This window comes from Hibiscus syriacus, unplaced genomic scaffold, assembly GCF_006381635.1.
Source record: "Hibiscus syriacus cultivar Baekdansim isolate YM2019G1 unplaced genomic scaffold, ASM638163v2 tig00110865_pilon, whole genome shotgun sequence".
Lineage (NCBI taxonomy): Eukaryota > Viridiplantae > Streptophyta > Magnoliopsida > Malvales > Malvaceae > Hibiscus > Hibiscus syriacus.
The window spans coordinates 1,544,315-1,556,945 of NW_024062894.1; positions in this window are offsets into that span (position 1 = coordinate 1,544,315).

Sequence of the window (12,631 nt, forward strand, 5' to 3'; positions counted from 1 at the left end):
CTTGTAACTTAGGTGACAATGATATATTGCTAGATGTCACTCATTGTATGTAATATTAGAATTGTTCTAATAATTACTGCTAACGTTACAAGAACCTAAAGGGTCACACCCTAGGATTTAAACGAGCAAAGATGTACAATTTGTTTTAATAATCATGAATATTTAATTTCAATTAATTAAATATAATTAATTTGAAATAATAAAATCCCTAATATGATTAGGGTAACTTGGATATAAAAGGATTATTAAATTCCAATTAATTAAATATAGATTTAATTAATTTGAAATAATAAAAACCCTAATATGATTAGGGTAACTTGGCTATAAAAGGGTGTGTTAGGTCTAGCAGTCGTTTTTAGAACACATACACAAAACTTTCAGCCGTTTTTCTCCCAAAACGGTTTTGGGGAAGCAAATTATTGCTCTCAATCGGGTGAAGTGAGTAGAGGCTGAGATGAGATTTCGTGGAGGCTTACGATTCGAACCGATCTATACCACCAATATTCACTGTTGTCCTTGTTGTTTTCTAAGGAACCCGTTGTATTCTAAGGAACCCGCTGTAAGTATTCGCATCTCTTCCTCCCGATTTTAGTTTTTCGTACTTGGATCACTGATGAAACCGTCAAGTTTTGTTTCCACTGTGCCATGGGGTGCACCGACGGTCCCTATAGTGGCATCAGAGCCACTTGTACGATCTCAATTTGGGTTAAATTGTTTTTATGCGATATGTATGAGATGCATGTTCTAGTTTTATCGATTTCGGTAAATATGCTGATATTATTATTCGAATCGATAACTGCAACGATTAATATGTTAATTTGTTAATATGTTTTTCAATCGATTTGTTGTTGGATGATCTGTGAGAGTGCGATAGCAGATCGCGTTTGGAAATGGAACAATGGTTGTTTTGATGCAGAAATCTTTCGCCCCTTGATCCCTCATCAGCAGTACAAAATTAAAGGCCTATATTAAAATTTTTTATTTTTATTTTTTTGAATAAAAGCGTAAGAACGTGTGTATATATATATATATATGATATGTTTGTTTTGCAGGGTATTTGACATGCATGGTTATAGCCCTTGTTCGCTTTATAATGGTTTAATTTGAAATACGGTCTGCGAGCCGTGCCTTTCTATATCTGTTTTGTATTTCTCTTCTAATCTTACTCCCTCATATGTAAAACGAGTTTCTTTTAAAATTGTAAACCTATGAAGATTTACAAGGAGCATAATAATAGCAAGAAGATGCCTAGAGAGTAATCTTAGGCTTTAGGATTGTTGGTTCTCCCATTGGCTTGGGATGTGCCACCTTAGTCATTGTTTTGACCTATAACCATTGCATCTTATTTTTTGCTATATTTGTTATGTATGCAATGCTTCAAATGATAAAATAAGAATAAATATTGATGAGATCAATAAGGGCCTAATATTAAAACAAACAATGATGAGATAATTATGCAAATCCCTCTTTATAATCTAAGTTAACTTAACCGTCCAATATTTACCCTCGTTAAGGCTTTGATCGATATTGTGTGGGCTTTGCCAAAACATTGGCACATAAATCCATCTTGGTTAAATGGGAAGAATAAGCAAGTAATATTCACCGGTTGAAAATATTGGTAATAACTTAGCTAGGTTATTTTAATAGGATTAGAAACCTAGAGATTAAATATTTGGATAAGTCATGAGATGACTTGAACAAAAGTTGTTCACCAAAATGAGGAGTTACATGAGATGTAACTAGTCAATTGTTACTTACCTAAATAATCATTATCCCAAAAGAAAATCCAAAGCTGATTTAGAAAATTGATGTATTATGGATCCTCACCCACTAGAAAAAATTTCGTTGAATTTTTCCAAAATTAAAACAAAGAGAGTTTTTAATTTTGAATAAAATAGTGGGAGTAATTTGTAAATAAAGCCCTATTTATACATTTTAATTCGGTAAATTTACTTACTTTAATATTTCCATTCTTGTAGATTTAATGGCAAACAACACTTTATCACTGCGATCACTCTTTGAGAAGGATAAACTTAATGGCATAAACTTCCTTGACTGGTTTCGTAATTTGGGAATTGTTCTCAAACAGGAAAGGAAGGAATATGTCATTGAGGAACTTGTTCCTGATGAACCTGCAGCTAATGCTTCAAAAGCTGACAAAGACAAATTCAAGAAACATATGGATGATATGCTAGATGTTGGATGTATAATTCTTGCCACCATGACTCCTGAGCTTCAAAAGCAACATGAGGACATGGTTGCATATGAGATGATTCAAAATCTCAAAGAAATATATGAAGGGAAAGCACGTCAAGAGAGATATAAGACCTCTATATCTCTATTCCAATGTAAAATGGCTGAGGGAACTCCTGTAAGAGCTCATGTCATCAAGATGATGGGCTACATCCAAACGTTGGAAAAACTGGGATTTCCTCTCTAAGATGAATTGGCTACCGATGTTATCCTGTAATCGTTTCCAGATAGATTTAGCCAATTTGTCCTTAATTTCAACATGAATGAAATTAACAAGACTTTGCCATAGTTACTTGGCATGTTACGAACTGCTGAAAGTAACATGAAAAAGGTTGGACCTAAGCCCATTCTGATGGTCCACAAGGACAAAGGAAATGGAAAGAAAAAGGTTGTGGAAAAGTCTAAGGGCAATGGTAAGACCAAACAAAAAGGGAAAAATGCATTGAAACCCAAAGGGGGAGTTAGCAAAGAAGTAAAATGTTTCCATTGTGATAAGACCGGACATTGGAAGAGACACTGCTTTGTTTACTGTTGAACTATGTTTTGATATAACAATTTAAGGCAAAATGGTTTTTGGACTTTAATTGAATTTACAAAATATTTTTGGACTTAATTGAATTTATTCAAAGTTTTAAAAGGTTTCAAAAATAATTCAAAGTCCATTAAATTTGAATTTGAGCAAAAATGCTAAAGGGTGTCAAAGAGCATCCATGCACCCCTACAGTGCATCCATGCACCCCTGCAGTGCATCCATGCATCTCTGCAGTGCATCCATGCACCTGCATTAGTGCATCCATGCACTCAAAAACCGAATACAATTACTGCATCGATGTATCCGTTTGTGTATCGATGCATCAAGGTTGTGTATCGATGCATCCTGCTGTGCATCCATGCATGGAGGTTGCAATGGCTAGTAACGACTAGTTTATTTGAATTTAATGAAGAGGTATTGATGCACCTTGATAGTGCACTGATACACTATGTTATGGGCATCCTTTTTTAATAGAAAAATCATCCCCAAAAAGCTCCAAAACATCCCCAATGGCTATATACAACATCAAACACATTCCAAGCTATAAAAACAAGCTAAGGACACTTGAAGAAGAAAGAGAACAACTATCCAATCAATCAAACACAAGAGAAGAGTTTTTCATTCTTATTTCAGCTTTCACTTGTAAATATTTTGTTCTTGTGAGCTCAATCTTGTAAACACCTACCATAGAGAGGTTTTCTTGTTTACTTATTTTATCCTTTTGTAAAGGGGAAAGGTTATAGCTTATCCCGTGTAAAAGCTAGGGAATGGTTCTAGTCTAGACCAGAAAAACTAGGGAGTTGTAAGGTTATCTCTTTGTCCTCAAAAGAAAAAACAAATTAATGAATTTGTTGGAAAATCCTTGGTGATGAGCTAAGGTAGTGGATGTAGACTTTGGTTGAGAAAGTCGAACCACTCTAAATCACTATGCAATTTTCTATATTTCAATCTTCTTACTCCCTAAACATATAACCGTTCCAACCCCTCTTTACAAACCGTTCTGGTTGTCGATTCGAGCTTCTGAAAATCCCAACATTTACCTTGAAGAGGTTAAGAAGGCAAAAGCAAACGGAACGTTTGTTTCAGGTATTTATGTTATTGATGTTAATTTTTCAACATCTACTTCTTGGGTATTAGATACCAGTTATGGTTCTCATATTTGTACTTCTGTAAAGGGACTGCAAAAGAGAAGGAATATGGCTAAAGGAGACGTGGACCTACGAGTGGGAAATGGAGCAAGAGTTGTTGCATTATCTATAGGGACATATGTTTTATCTTTACCTAGTGGACTTGATTTAAATTTAGAGGATTGTTATTATGTACCTAGTTTGCTAAGAACATTATTTCTATTTCTAGTTTTAACAAGATTGGTTTTAAGATTATTATTAAGAATAATTTTTCTTCTTTTTATCTCGATAGTGTTTTTTATGGTTCGACACAATTGGTTAATGATCTCTATATTTTGAATCAAGAAAACACCATTTACAACATAAATACTAAGAGATCAAAAACAAATGACTCGAATCAAACTTATCTTTGGCATTGCCGTTTAGGCTATATAAGTGAGAAACGCATATCAAAACTCCATAAAGATGGATTATTAGATTCATTTGTTTTCGAACAATATGATGTATGCGAATCTTTCTTGTTGGGAAAAATAATTAAAGCTCCTTTTAATAGTAAAGGTGAGCGAGTAAGTGATTTATTGGGGTTAATAAATAGTGATGTATGTGGACCAATGAATACACAAGCCATAGGTGAATCTCATTACTTAATTACTTTTACCGATGACTTCAGTCGGTATGGGTATATTTATCTTATGAGCCATAAATCTAAAGCCCTTGAAAAGTTTAAGGAAATTAAAATGAAGTACAAATTCAACTAGGCAAGAGTATTAAGGCACTTCGATCAGTTCAAGGTGGAGAATACTTAAGCATAGAGTTTGATGAACTCCTAAAAGAATGTGGGATATTTTCACAGCTTACACCACCTGGTATACCACAGTGGAATGGAGTTTCTAAAAGAATGAATCGAACACTGTTAGACATGGTTCGATCAATGATGAGTCATAGTGATATTCCAACTTTTTTTTGGGGACATGCACTTGAAACAATCGCTTTCACACTAAATCGTGTTCCATCTAAATCGGTTCAAAAGACACCATACGAGATATGGACTGAGAAACGTCCCAATATGTCTTTTATGAATATTTAGGGTTGTAAAGCTTATGTAAAATATCAGATGTCTACAAAGCTCGAACATAAATCTCATAAGTGTATATTTGTTGGATATCCTAAAGAAACTACCAGATATTAATTCTTCAACCCTAACAAGAACAAAGTGTTTGTTGCTCGAACATGAGTTTTTCTCGAAAGAGAAAAACTCTCAAAGAAAGGGAAGGGTAGAAATATTGAACTTGGAGAAGTTCAAGAGCAACAGATAAATGAACTTGAAGTTGAGAATGTTTCACAAGTTGTTGAGGAGCATTCAATAGATTTAGAAACACAATCACTGCGTAGATCCACAAGAGAACATCGTGCACCTGAGAGATTTGGATTTCTTGTTACGACACATGGAGATGTTCTTCTTATGGATCAAGATGAGCCCAGGACTTATCAAGAGGTAGTGTCTAGCCCAGACTCTAAGAAATGGCTTGAAGCCATGCGATCTGAGATGGATTCCATGTCAGTAAACCAAGTATGGACTTTGGTTGAACCACCTGAAGGGGTCAAACCTATAGGGTGTAAATGGGTTTCAAGAAGAAAACCGATATAGATGGTAATGTACAAACATACAAGGGGTGATTAGTCACTTAAGGTTTTCGACAAGTTCATGGTGTAGACTATGACGAAACATTCTTCCCTGTAGCTATGTTTAAGTTAATCCGGATCTTGCTCGCATTAACTACATTCCATGATTATGAAATCTGGCAAATGGACGTAAAAACCAATTTCCTTAATGGAAAACTTAAAGAGGATATGTATATGGCATAACCAGAAGGTTTTGTGTTTCCAGTAAATACTGGAAAGGTTTGTATGCTACATAAGTCTATTTATGGACTAAAGCAAGCTTCTCGAAGCTAGAATCTTCGTTTCAATAATGCAATCTAAGAGTTTGGTTTTATTAGAAATGAAGATGATCCTTGTGTTTATAAGAAGGCTAGTGGGAACATTGTTTCTTTCCTAATCTTGTATGTAGATGACATACTCATCATAGGAAATGATATCCCTACTTTACAGTCAGTTAAGACTTGGTTAAGTAGTTGTTTTTCTATGAAAGATTTGCGTGAGGCAGCGTATATCTTAGGAGTTAAGATCTATAGAGATAGATCAAGATGACTTCTAGGTCTGAGTCAAAGTACATATATAGAAAAAGTGCTGAAAAGGTTCAGTATGGAGGAATCCAAGAAAGGATTTTTGCCTATGAGACGTGGCATTTCTCTTTCTAAGGAAATGTGTCCTTCAACTCCACTAGAAAGAGAACGGATGAATAAGATTCAATATGCTTCGGCTATTGGTTCTATAATGTATGTCATGATATGTACTAGACCAGATGTATCGTATGCTCTAAGCATGACGAGTCGGTATCAAGCAAACCCTGGTGAAATCATTGGGTTGCGGTTAAAAATATCCTTAAGTACTTAAGAAGAACTAAGGATAAATTTCTTGTCTATGGAGGGGAGGAAGAGATTTGTATAAAAGGTTATACTGATGCCAGCTTCTAAACTGACAAGGATGACTCACGATTGCAATCGAGTTTTGTGTTTTGTCTTAATGGAGGTGTTGTGAGCTGGAAAAGTTTGAAGCATGACACAGTAGTTGATTCTACAACGGAGGCTGAATACATTGCAGCCAGTGAAGTAACAAAAGAGGTTGTTTGGATCAAGAAGTTCATATCGGTATTAGGGGTTGTTCCCAACATATCATATGTTGTAGAACTCAGTTGTGACAATAATAGAGCCATTACACAAGCAAAGGAACCCAGATCTCATCAACGATCCAAACATATTCTTAGGCGCTTTCATCTCATTCGAGAGATCATTGATCGAGGAGATGTGGAAATATGTAGAGTACACACAAATGACAACATTGTTGATCCATTGACGAAGCCTCTTACATAGCAGAGGCATGATAGTCACACTGAGTCACTCGGTATTAGATATGTGAGTGATTGGTCTTAGTGCTAGTGGGAGATTGTTAGAGTATGCCCAAATACCAATCATATGATGATTGTAATAATACTTTTATTTACCAATTTTATTGAATAAAGGCATTGCCACTATTATTTTTAGTTATATATATGTGTTTAACATAAACTGGAAGAAAATAAAGTCCATATAATGACATAATTGTTATTATTAAAAGATCCCTAGTCAAGTATTATTATGGGCATGGACAATAATAATACGCTTAAGATTAGCATGTTATTGATTGACAACTAGTTGTCATTGACATAGAGATGTCAGAATTGATACATGATTATATTGTTAGAGAACAATGTATTGGATTGACCCACCATGAGCATATGTCTTGGATTATTATGTGACAGTCATAACATTGCTCATGGTGATGACTATATGTATGATCCTCAGACTTGAGATCAATACTATCCCAACATATATGGTTGTATGTTTTGATGCAGCCAAACAAGCTCCTTAACTGGTTGCTCTATAAAGACTGTTATTGAATATTTCTCAATATATGTAGTGGGTGTGTATGATTAAGATAGGATTTGTCCTTCTTACAAAATAGGAAAATATCACATGCCACTTGATTGTGTAAGACTAGAAACGTATGGTCATGCTCGAATAAGTTGATATGAGATATCATAAACTATTCATTAATTAAAGTCTACTCTAGATATCAAGAAACAATAGATGGGCTATACAAGTGTGACTATCCCAAGACTTGTGTCTATTCTAGGTATAAAGGACATAAGGATCTAATACATAAAAGAGTTAATCACCAAGATGATATGTTGAATCATATTTTCTTATAACTTAGGTGACAATGATATATTGCTAGATGTCACTCATTGTATGTAATATTAGAATTGTTCTAATAACTACTACTAATGTTACAAGAACCTACAAGGTCACACCCTAAGATTGAAACGAGCAAAGATATACAATTTGTTGTACGTTACTAAAATATATCTAGAGTTAATTAAATATATGTTTTAATAATCCCGAATATTTAATTTCAATTAATTAAATATAGATTTAATTAATTTGAAATAATAAAATCCCTAATATGATTAGGGTAACTTGGATATAAAAGGATTATTATATTTCAATTAATTAAATATAGATTTAATTAATTTGAAATAATAAAAACCCTAATATGATTAGGTTAACTTTTCTATAAAAGGGTGTGTTAGGTCTAGCTGCCATTTTTAGAACACACACACAAAACCTTCAGCCGTTTTTCTCTCAAAACGGTTTTGGGGAAGAACTTATTGCTCTCAATTGGGTGAACTGAGTAGAGGCTGAGACGTGATTTTGTGGAGGCTTACGATTCAAACCGATCTACACCACTAGTATTCATTGTTATCCTTGTTGTTTTTCAAGGAACCCTCTGTAAGTATTCGCATCCCTTCCTCCCGATTTCAGTTTTTCGTACTTTGATCGCTGGTGAGACCGTCGAGTTTTGTTTTCACTGCGCCATGCGGTGCGCTGACGGTCCCAACACATTACACCTTGTTTAAGACCCCTTGATTATTGCATTATGTTCATTTTTAGTAGTGGAAACTTGTTTGGATTCCAAACCTATGGTAATATTTTGGTTAGTTTCGGTTTGAGCGATTTCATTTACCCCAATCACTTTGAGCGAATATGTATGAATCTTTATGAGGTATTGGGCCATGTTTCATTGAAGTTGGCAATTAATTGAGATATCTTGTTTACTTTAAATTTTCTTGGTTGTATTTTTGCTTGATTGTTACTTGAATTCGGCAAATATCATGGACTTAGTTCGATTGGAAGTTTGAGGAATAACATGAAATTGAAGATGACAACTTATGATTAATTGATGAATACTTGAGGACAAGCATTGAGTAAGTGAGGGGGAATTTGATAAGTGCTTAAATAAGTTAACATTTTACTTTTAAATTACTACTTAATCATTGGTTTTTGTGGGTAATTGTTCGTTTTCATTCATTTTCTAAGGAGGGCGTTAGATTCTGGAAATTGCACTAAAAGAACAAAATTCTGCAGTTTTTTTTATTTTCATAATCGAAGATGGACTAGTAGGCATGAATTCAGGTATGAAACAACCGATGAGGTGATGACGTTAGCACCTTCTAGAAGATCCAGTCAGCGTTTCTAGAAGAACGAATGAATTGGCCGCACGTTTCTGGAATACGGATTTGAATCAAACTCAAGTTTAGGATAATATTTTAAACATTATATTTTATCTTTTTATTTTAGTTTAAATAGGTTTTAGTATTTCAATTAGGATTTAGGATATTATTTTAAATAGTATTTTAGTTTATCTTTGTTTTAGGTATTTTAGTTTAAATAGTTTTAAGTGTTTTTATTAGGATAAAAGATATTATTTTAGGAATTATCTTTAGCTTATTTTTAAGAATTTGAAGGCTATAAATACCCTCTATGAGTGAGCCTAGAAACACATCTATCTCTCATCTTAGAATTAAATCTTCTTTTTTTCTCTAGCTTTCTCTCTATTTTGCGCCTACTTCTCCTATTTTTCTTTTAGAATTTCGTTTTCAATTATGTTAAGTATGAATTTGGTCATGCTTAGCTAATTTTCTTTCAAGCCGAAAACTAAAGTGAAGGCTCAATTCCAAACGTGAGAATTGTAAATCGCTTCAGATTTTTTCTCTTTGTTTTCTAAGCTTACTTTTCAAATCAAAACAATTTCGACATTGGTCTATGTTGTTATGGTTAATGTTTGAAGAAGGATTTGCTTATTGAAGCATATTCGACTTCCCGAGAACACACTTAGAAAAATTGTTTGCTAAGAGGAAACTGAGATCAGAATCAGTTATTGTTGAAATGACATAATCCAAGTTGGTAACAAAGAATTGTCCTTGTAAGTCGACGCGAATCTTGAAGTAAAAATTTGTTCGATGATCCGAGGAATTTGAGACAGAGCTAAGTCTGAGGCTGCTTTCGCAATAAGTTTTCTTTATCCCAATTTAGTTAGTTTATTTATTTGTTTATTTAATTTTTATTTAATTATACTTCTTTAAATAATTTAAACCCCTTTTATATTTATTACTATTAATATTTATTAATTTATTATTTCCCTTTTTTTTATTATTATCTATTTTATTTTATTAAATCTTTTCAACTTTACCTGGAACTCTATCTCTTCTTAAAATCAAGAAACAATTTTACTAAATCACAAAAACCATAGTCCCTGTGGATTGACCCTGTTTCTCTATACTATATTTTCTTTTCTATTTAATTAAGAAGTCGAAATTATTTTGATATCACAAGGTTGACATAATCTTGATTATCTGCCCAATAATTAAACCACTTTAACGGACGAGGGCCTTCCTTGAATTAGTTGTTATCACAAGGTTGAAATAATCTTGATTATCTGCCCAATAATTAAACCACTTTAATGGACGAGGGCCTTTCTTGAATTAGTGTTTTGTAGCGCAATCGGATTGTGATCAGACAAACTCGTTGGGCGGATGCTTTGAACACAATTAGGGAAGCACGCTAACAACTCCCGAGAAAGGAGGAACCTGTCTAGTCTGCTAGCCGCAATCGACTTACCACTACGGTTCGAAGTATACAAACTACCAACTAGGAACAGATCAATCAAGTTTTCCTGAATGATATTAGTGAAATGTCTTAACACTGAAGGCGAGAGAGATGAACAAGCACCAAGTCTCTCTGATTCCACCTTAACACAGTATTGAAATCTCCCCCAATTAGCACTGGATGGTGAAGCAAGGCGATATGTGCTGACACAGATTTTATGACCCATGAACTTTATATAGAATATTAATTTGAGCTTGAATTTTAGAATCTTAAATATTATATAGAATATCAATTTGACTCAAATTCAATCAAAGTCTTTAGTTCTAAGAAACCATTTATCATCGTTGTCACAGATCATCGTCGGTTATCGTCAGTCCTCATCGGCCATCGACACCACCTACTATTGGACCCCAAAGCTTTAACCAATCCGTATAAACATATATTTTTGGTAGAAAATTTAAACACATTTAAATAAATTCATTTTTAATTCTAAAAATTAAAAGTAATTCTAGAACTATAATTTGTATTTAAAAGTAATAAAAATAAGGTTTAAGTAGAATATTTAATCATTGTATCATGCGTGGCATTTCCCTTAATAGTGGATTCTTTCAAAGAGGTGGAAAATATACTATACGCAGTCGGTACGTGAGTGGCAGATGTGGATGTACTCATCCAATTGACTACCACAAATCTTAATCTGTGTACACTTTTCAAATACTGTAATATATGGATTTGACCTTAATTAACTTTATTATTATTTTTAATGCTGTCATATGAGCCACTTTCTCACTTCTTTTTTATAAATATATATCATAAAACTATTTTTTACATTTTTAGGATAGTTAGATGAAGATAAATCAAATGTTGAAATTAACAATAAAAATTGAAAAAATATCCATTAGAAAAAAATAGGAAGTTAATATCCGCCTTTGATTTCTCTTCATCTAATGATCCTAAAATGGTATAAAATAATAATTATAATATTTTTATATGCATATATAGTGTTCAAACATGAGTCGTCAAAGAACAACAATAATCTATTAACCATTGATATCACTTGGTTCACACAATATATTTTAAATTTATATTAGAAATATATTTTCTTCAAAGATAAAATATCTAAATATTTAATTAAAATTGATGATAAATGTAAATATAACTTTTCAATTTTCCTATTTTTTCATTTTATTTTCATTATATATTAAAAACAATATATTATGATCAATGCTTGACTTAAAAGTTTTCCTATATCGGTTTTATAATATAATCAGGAGTTTATGTTAGAGACGGTGAAATTTTAAAATTTTAGAAGATGAATTTATAAAATTAAAAAGATAAAAATAGATTATCAATAGAATATACAAAAGAAATTTAAAATACATGATAATTTAAAATTTTTAAAAGGATGGCCATATTCCATCACTAGATGTATTATTTTTGTGAAACCGTCTCAACAGTGGTAGAACTTCATGGGGACAAAGGGAGCTTTGGCCCTCGTCAATTATTTTTTTAAGTATAAGTTAATATTAAATATATATATTAAAAAATAAAGAAAGAAAATTTTATCATATCTCCTCAATTAAAAAGAAGTATATTTATGAAAAATAAAAAATATCTTGAACCCTATTAACTTGATTTTATTACAAGTCAATATGTTAGCAATATATTCATCAAGTGGGAGCATATTAGTATTTAGAGAATGTAGTTTTGTCGAGTACAGATTTACTTGTAAATTGTAACCTTAAGTTTTGATTGATGAGAAGACTAAAATCATGTAATATCCTCAACTTGATTCAGCTGGAAATCAGATCGAATATGTTATATTAACTGGTTAGAACATGGTCAAAATCGAAACAATATTAAATTGGATAAACATCGATAATCAAATTAGGGACTAAATCGAAAAGTGTATTATACATAAGGTCCAAAAGCAATAAATATAATCAAATGGGATTTAAAACATATCTTTTTAATTTAGCGTCTGTCAGTTTCGAAGTTAACATAGTGGTTTGACGATCCACCCTTGAAACTCAACCTCTAATTTTAATATAAAAAAACTACTAGGATCTCGGTATTAAACGTAGCGTTAGTCTAAACAAATAATCCTTAAT